Source organism: Hippopotamus amphibius, chromosome 14 (genome assembly GCF_030028045.1).
Source record: "Hippopotamus amphibius kiboko isolate mHipAmp2 chromosome 14, mHipAmp2.hap2, whole genome shotgun sequence".
NCBI lineage: Eukaryota > Metazoa > Chordata > Mammalia > Artiodactyla > Hippopotamidae > Hippopotamus > Hippopotamus amphibius.
This window is the reverse complement of record NC_080199.1, coordinates 7058203-7066573: the sequence shown is the minus strand read 5'-3', so window position 1 is coordinate 7066573 and position 8371 is coordinate 7058203.

Genomic DNA, 8371 nt, shown 5'->3' with positions numbered 1-8371 from the left:
CTTCTTCATTCTCCCTCTTAGAAGCCTTATTTGTTTTTTGCTCCAACTTTTATCCTATTTTAGTCCGAGGTGCTTGGGAAAAGCTTCCCTGCTCAAACCATTTACCAGAACTGAGTTTTGTTATTTGACTTATGAGAACAGGAAGAAAAGTAAAGGATTAAAAAAAAAAAAAAAAAAACCGAAATAAGAGGGAGGGAGGGATAAATTGGGAGATTGGGATTGACATATGCATACTACTGTATATAAAATAGATAACTAATAAGGACCTACTGTACAGCACAGGGAATTCTACTCTGTACTCTCTAATGACCGATATGGGAATAGATTCTAAAAGAGGGGATACGTGTAAATGTATAACTGACTTTGCTGTACAGCAGAAACTAACACCGCATTATAAATCAACTTTTCACCAATAAAAAAATAATTAATTAAAAAAAGAAAAAAACAGAAATAGAGGAAAAAGAAGCTGAGTACAGAGATGCGTAGTGTGTGGAAATTTCGAAGTTCCTGAACTATTACAGCTCCCACTTTAAATGGATCCTCTTGGCAATGTTGTGTTTGGCGTGGGTGGTCATTGCAAAGACAGGCATGCTCTTCTTTACCTTCCTGAAGTCATGCTGGGTGTGAGTGTGAGGTTAAAACGTGTCGGAAGATGGTGTGTTGGTTTCAGTGGGGGTGTAGGTGGGACAACCTGTGATGCCTCAAGCCTCCTTAGAAGCCTCACCTTTATAATACAAATACCATGATTCACAAACAGCTGCCATACAGGAGGCTCCGAAGTGGGGTGGGTAGGGCTAGGGGCCAAAAAGTCCATCAAATTAGCCCAATCTACCCTCAGCATAAAATGGACTCCTGTCATAATAATTGCTGGGCACTGTCCCCTCTTCTAATTCTCGGTTTTAGTAAGAGAAAAGCAGAGGGTGTTGTGTAAATGAAAATGCAAAAGCAAGATAAAAGTAGAAGGGTTATAAAGTATATCCAGCTGCTGTCCTGCTCCAGTGAGGGACACAGTGCCTCCTCCCCCTCCTGCCCTTTCAGAAGAAACCCTGAAAAAGTAATGAGAAAATATTAGAACCCCTGTGAGAAAAAAAAAAAAAAAAAACCCTGAGATACTGACCCAGCCTTTTGATGCCTTATTGAATGGCAGATGTTCCTAAAAAAAAAAGTGCAAATGCAAAATGAGATAAGAGAGAATGTTTTCTAAACCCAAGTTGTCTTATATAATCAGGGTTTACAATTCATTACTCTTAGAGAAAAGTGAGGGCTCTGGGAGTTTGGAAGATGAGCCCGAGGAAACTTGTACTGGAGCAAGAAAGACTAGAATGAACTGTATTTACTAAAATGTGTATGTCTATACTAAGAAATACCAAGGGCAGCCTTTTTTGGAAGGTTTTTATTGACTGTTTTCGACATGCTCTTTATAGTCTTCTTTCCAGAAAAAAAAAATGGAGATTATCTTGAAGATGATGCATATTTTTTCAAGAATAGAGGAGAGAGAACATAACGTTTCTTTGGAAATGATGGAAGGACAAGAGCGGGAAGGACAATTAGAAGATCAGCCGGTAAGGCAAATACCGCCCACCAGGGGTTCTAACTTTCTGTGGTGGGAAGATTTGAAAGATGGGCTGCAGCAGCCTCATCCGTGGTTACTCTGTCAAACACTCATGTAGGGGCTTCTGGGAAGGGGCTTTGCAGATGTAATTAAGGTCCCAAGTGAGCTAGCCTCCAAGTGTGGAGATTACTGCCCAGTCAGCTGAGACCTTGACAAGCTCAGGTTGTCTCTGGCTGGATGCAGAGGTCAGAGAGGATCCAAGGGTGAGACATTCACCTGCTGCCTTGTTATGAGGAGGTCATGGGGTAAAGAATGAGGGTGGTCTCAGGATTGAGAGCAGCCCTGGCTGACAGCCAGCAAGGGTACAAGGGTCTCAGTCCAACAGTCTCAAGAAGCTGCGTTCTGGCAGAAACAGGGAGGAGCTGGAAGAGGACTGGGGGCCCCAGGTAGGAGTGCTGTCAGCTGGCCCCTGACTTCAGCCTCAAGGGACCCTTAGCTGGGAACCAGGTATAACATCCTGGACTCTGCCCTACAGACCTGCAAGATGATAAATGAGTGTTGTTTTAAGCCACTGAGCTTGTGGCAATTTGATACAAAGCAATAAAAAACAGATAACACCTTCCTTAAAGAAATAAAAGAGAAAGAAGAAAGGAAAGAAGAGAAAGCCACCAGGCAGTGCCATGCTGCTTTTTCCTCCACAAAAGAGGCGTCGATTTTCTCCCCAGATTCTTAACTTCAAGACAGCTCTGATTCTAATCCAAGGTCACCTAAAATCCCCAGGTCATCACCCAGAACCTCTCACAAAGGTTCTATTAGAGCGAAGCTCCATTTCCACTTGGGAATGGCATTAGCTATTCCTACATTAACATTTTAGACACATTTTCCCTTTATTAGATTCCCTTTTGAGTAGATACTTCAATTTATAAAGGGAAACCTACATTCTCGTGAAAGAACACCACTGCATTTCTAAAATTACATATTCCAAGTTCCAAATAATTGAGCTACGAAATGCAAACTGCTGCAAATTGGAAATTCTCTTTAGTGTATGCCTGTTTCCCAAATGACCTTCTTTTTAATTTGCTGTCATTTCAACTTTGAATTGAGTAGCAGAAAGAGCTGTAAGTGTATTAAATACCAGGATACTAAAAATAATTCTATGATGCTTTTTGTTTAACTTGGGGAATCAATGAAGGAATTTTAGGGTCATAACTATACATTGCTTTCCAAAGAAAAGCTAATAATCTCTGCCCCACTCCTATGGAGTAAATAAATAACCGCATTATTACAGTAATGAAAACAAGTTAGGGAATTTCCCAGGAACGTAGAAAGACAAACTTTATCCTAGTATCTTCCTGTTACGGTCAGCAGGTCCACGTTTGCCAAATGTGGCCAGGATAGAACTAAAATCTTTGGCATGTATAATGAAAAAGCTAGAGAATTGCAAAACTCACTTCTTTTTCCCTACTGGACACCTCTTCTGCCCATATTTCACTTGTTTCCAGCCTCTACACAGAACCCAGTTATTAGGAAGTAAATTAAAAAGAAATACTCTTGTTATATTTTCTTGTCAATAGTCTGTCTGTGTTGGCAAAAATTCTAAAGTTGAAACACTTAGGAGCACAGCAGGAACCTAACTTAAAAATTACATAAAGAAGTGGATGAAGTAAGACGTCTCTGTGTGAGTTCTCTGCCTGCACTTTAAATTTCTCTCTCTCGCTTTTTATGATCTAAAAATATCCAGAACAGATCAACGAAGTCTGCAAATAAAGAAAGAGGCATGGGGAAAAATGCAACCATGTTTTGAAAACTATTCATCTTAACGAGAAAGCAAAATTTAAAAAAAAATAAAAAACCCTTTAATCAACATTTTCCTGGTTGCAATTAATAAGATTTCCACTGAATGCAATGAAGTCTTCTAATTCAGTTGTGGAGGTAATGTTGTAGACAAGTGAAGCATCGCAAGCCCTCTTTCTCCATCTCTTTGTCCTTTGTTGCTTATTTAGAAACAAAAAGTCTCCAGGAATACCTACACATGTTACTCTGGATTTATTCATAAATATGGAAAGAAAGAAACTTAGTAAGGTAGAGGGATTTATCTCCATTGCCTCGCTTCCAGTTTGATCTCATTGTCCTTTGATTAAACCCAAAGCTCCATGAATACTTAATTTTTCATACTCAGAAAAAAAAACTCATCCTAAAAGGAACAGAACAACTTCCAGAACTATTATTTCCACAGGCATTGACTATGTAATGTTTATGGGAGTTGTAAGTGTTAAGGAGGTGATTGGAAGTCTATGGGCATTTTTATTGGGATTGGTGATATCAACCTTGTTTTGTTGGTTTGGTCAGGGTTTGTTGCTCTTCTATAACAGCTGGAGAGTTAATTATTTAAAATATATCCTAGCTAATTTAGAGCTTTCTCCTCCCCTTAACAGCAGATTAAATAGATCTTTACAATCCTTTGGAAAATTCCACCAAAATTGCACCTATTTGATGCATATTTGAAAAAAGAAATTAGTACATTTTATTATTAAATCTTAATGTAGGTGGTAGATATAATTTCCCTAAATGCCTAACAACTCCCACAGAGTAGCTTCTTCAATGAGAAAGTGTGACTCACTCAACCTATGGATGAACTGTTCTTTTAGATTTTTGTCATCAAGTTTGAATGCAGCAGGCTTCAATATGGATAAGGTTCAGTAAACACAAGTGGCTAGCTCCAAGTGTTGTTTAGAAAAGTCTTTAGATCACGAAACAAGTAGAATTGAAATTTTGATTGGGTCGAGTGTAAAACCACCATCCTTCTCTTTATCTGAATTACAAACACATCATCTAGTGGGATCTGGGAGTGGGGAGAAGAGAAATATCTCTTTATCACTAGCTCTATGCCAGGCACAACACTACGGGGTTGGTATATTTTATTTATCACCTTTTTTTTCACAGCGATAACCAGCTGCTGCTATTTAAGAAGTCACAGGGAAGAATCAACATAGAACCCGTCAATTTTAAAGTCAACTTTAAAAACCAGCACATACACATTTCTATTTGGACTATGCAAACTATTACTTGTTTCAATATGACACAGGAATCCTCCTCCCCTCTGGTCCTCCACCTGCCAGAAGTATCCACCTATGGACATTTAGGTTTGGACGCTTAAAAACAAAGTGACTATAAATACAGTCTGTCTTCTTTGGGAGCAACTCATCTTTTTGTGCTTTATTTCCCTCTTGGATGAAAACATCTCTTCTTTGTTTTCAAAACCTAGACATGCATAGTCTTTTCCTTTCTTTATTGTCATTTAATTCTAACAAGTATCTTCCAAGAGTCCTTCCAGTCTCTCTGTTCAGCCAAGTCATCCCTTAAACGGACCCCTCTGTATAAACTTGTCCCTAGCCACGCTTATCTGCTCTTGGGGAATCTCATTTTGGGGCTTACTTCACTGAGAGAGAGAGAGGTCTACATATAATTTAAGCCCTCACTAAGCAATAGTATTTCCAAATGCTCATAATTTTGCATATAAAAGGCTTTGTCCCCTAAAATGAGACAAGATTACCTCTAAATGAATTAGAAACCCTGATTTTTTTTGAGATATAGTTTATTTATATAAATAAACCACAGATCAAGACAATATTACTAAGACTATTTAGTTTATCGTTAATTTGTGTGCACAAACTTCTGCCTTCCATTGGAAATTTTTCCAGCAACTGCTGACTCTGGCTTGCCAAGAGTTCCTAAATAAAGACAAAGGTATTCTTGAGATTGAGGCCTCAACGTGGTGTCTACTCTTCCTTCCTGCAATCTGCAGGAGCCCATGTTTAGCAACTTTCGGACTTGGTTCAAGATGTCTGTTCCATAGATATTGGCTTAATCTAGAGACTTTTTCATTTCCCATATAGATGTGCCCACACCTGTGGTTTTACTTAGGAAGTGCATGAGTGTTTTCAGTTTGTGTTTCTGTGATCACTGATATTCAGGTGAATAGGTAAAAGGTGCATGGACTGTTAAGTGAAAAACACACATTATGTAAGACAGCACTGGACTCTTTCCTAGTTTTTTAAATAAGATGTGAAGTACTCCAATGTTGTCCTCATTAACTATTTTTTTTAAATTTTATTTATTTGTCATTTTTTGGGGGGTACACCAAGTTCAATCATCTCCTTAACTATTAAAATGCAAAGGGTATGATCATATGGTCATTCCAGTATAATTTAACATATTCAAAGAAAATCATACCAAAAGGCCCCACACCGATAATTTAGTTAGGGTTAGTTATTCATGGTAAACTTTAGCAAGAGTCCACACTCCCCTTTGTCTGGAAAGTTGTCCCCGCACCTCTCCACTTTCAAAGTACTGCAGCCAAGAACAGCCAGCCCCCGTCCTCCCACAAAGATATCTCCATTCGGTCCGCCCCGCCTGCAAGGCCAGGTCTGGCCAACACACCTCTCTCTTCACACCTCACTCAGGACACAAGACACTTCCAGCCAGTCCCTCTCACTACTTGGGAGAGCACAAGGCACAGAGAAGCCACCCCAGGTAGGACCCATCCACCTACAATTCCTTCCCAGCCATTGAGCCTCTACCGTTTCGGATAGCGTTGGACGTGGGACACCGAGAAGTCACTTGCAGTGTCTTTAGGCCTCATCCCAGGACTTTACCTGCTTTTATACGCTCTAGAATCACTCACAGTTTCTGTAAATTCATACCCATCCCCTTTCTGAGCTTGACTCTGCAGCTTGAAATACTAAACCGTGTCTCACTCACCAACTGGTATGTGAGTTCTAGTCACATAGTTTCCCGTCTTACCAATACCATCTTCCTCTGAGTTCTCTAAGCTCTGCTGTTTGGTCTCCAAGATGCTTGGCTCTCTTAAGAAACTCAGGTTTTGTACATCCCGTTGCAAAAGACAGCATTAACACCAGGGACAGTCAAACTCAGAAACCTCAGTGACTTAAGATAAATAGAACGTTATTTCTAATTTATATCAAATCTAGTTAGGATGAGGGGAGTGAAGGGGTCCAGAAGCAAGGGAGCCTCTACGTGATGGAGACGGTCTAGGATCTCAGCAGGTGGAGGCTTTGTCTTCTTTAACAGGTGGCTTCCATGTTTGCCCCAAGCTTTGGCATCCAGCTGACTGAATGATAGTGGGTAGAGACAGAGTAGAGGATTGCAAGAACCATTTTTATGCGCCAAGCTTCAGAGTGGTTTATATCTGTCACATGGCCGCGCTTAATAACGAGGGATGCTAGAAAACATAATCAGTCTCTGTGCCCAGAAGGAAAAAGAGATAGGTAAAGTGAGAAACTGACTCTAACACAAATTTGTCTGTCACATCAAGAATGTTGGTGTTTCTTTTGCTAGGAGTTTTGGTGACTACTTGGAATGTCCACCTCATATAAAGACAAAACACAAAATTAACAAAATATGAATATTGATTCTCAGCTACTTTTTCTTTTGTTTACCGGGAAGAAATATATATAGAAAACTTCTTTACTACTGAAAAGAGCAAAGAGAATGATGGGTACCAGGAAGAAATGGGGGATTTTTGTTAATATAGGAAAATATTATCCAAGTATTTATATATGCACATGGAATGCTTGACTTTTTGTTAGTTTTCATTCCAACTAAATTGTCTTGCTGGATTTCTGGTTTCTTACCATGAGCTAACACTGCACTAAGAACTATAGAAAAATTATTTGATTTCATGCTCTCAATCCCTAGGAAATGGGCACACTTATTACTTCTATTTTTTTGAATGATTGAAATGCCTTGTTGAAGGTCCAATGATTTTCCCTTTATTTTGGTTTCCTGAGGACCTCGTAGCTGTGTTGGAATCTTAGTACAAATATATCTTGCTTTTAGAATCACGGCATTGCTGTATTTCACAAAGAAAACTATTTTACATGCTCTAATGAAGGTAGCCTTTTAAAAAGATCCAGGGGTAAAATTTTTCATAAGTCAAATTTTTGTCTTGTGTTATTTTTCTATGAATTAAGCAAATGTTTATTTTAGAGTGCCTTACTTTCTGTTCAATTATAAAAATAAAAGTGTTAAGTAGCATTAATTAGAGCAATCTACCCAAAGGGTTAACCAGAGATAAATCTGGGAGAAAACAATAAATGCAATATATCAAACTAGTAGAAAATAAAGGAAATATGGAATATAGACTGAATTTTGCTGCTCAGATTGTATATGTTTATTATGCTGATGAAGCTTATGATAATCAGGGAAAGCTGAATCCACCCATGGAGTGTCAGGCTTGTGGTAAAATACTTTATGCTGAAGACCGTGCAACCAAGGAGAAGGTCTGTAGCATCTCATTTTCTGTAGCATCTCTGTTTACCTCTGTAGTGTTTTCTGTAGCATCTCTGCATATCTCTGTAGCATCTTCTGTAGCGTCTCTGTATATCTCTGTAACATTTTTTGTAGCATTTCTGTGTATCTCTGTAACGTTTTCTGCAGCATCTCTGTATATCTCTGTAGTGTTTTCTGTAGCATCTCTCTTTATAGTAGGTATTTCTGAGATACAGCTAATCCTTAAAAATCATGCTGTAATGTGGAGGCTGTTTATATCACATTTTACAAATGAAAGCAGCAGGACTCAAACTCTGCATTTATTCAACAAATATTTAAATGCTGCCTATATTGTGGCCCTGTGGGAACAGTGGTAAGTAATTGTCCTCATAGAGCTTAATGGATTAAGACATATAATATATGAATTATATATAAATATGACACACTGTATAAATATGGGAAAGATATATGTACATATATAATAATTAATATGTAAATAAATACTTTGAAGAGTCCTTGTGTTACAGA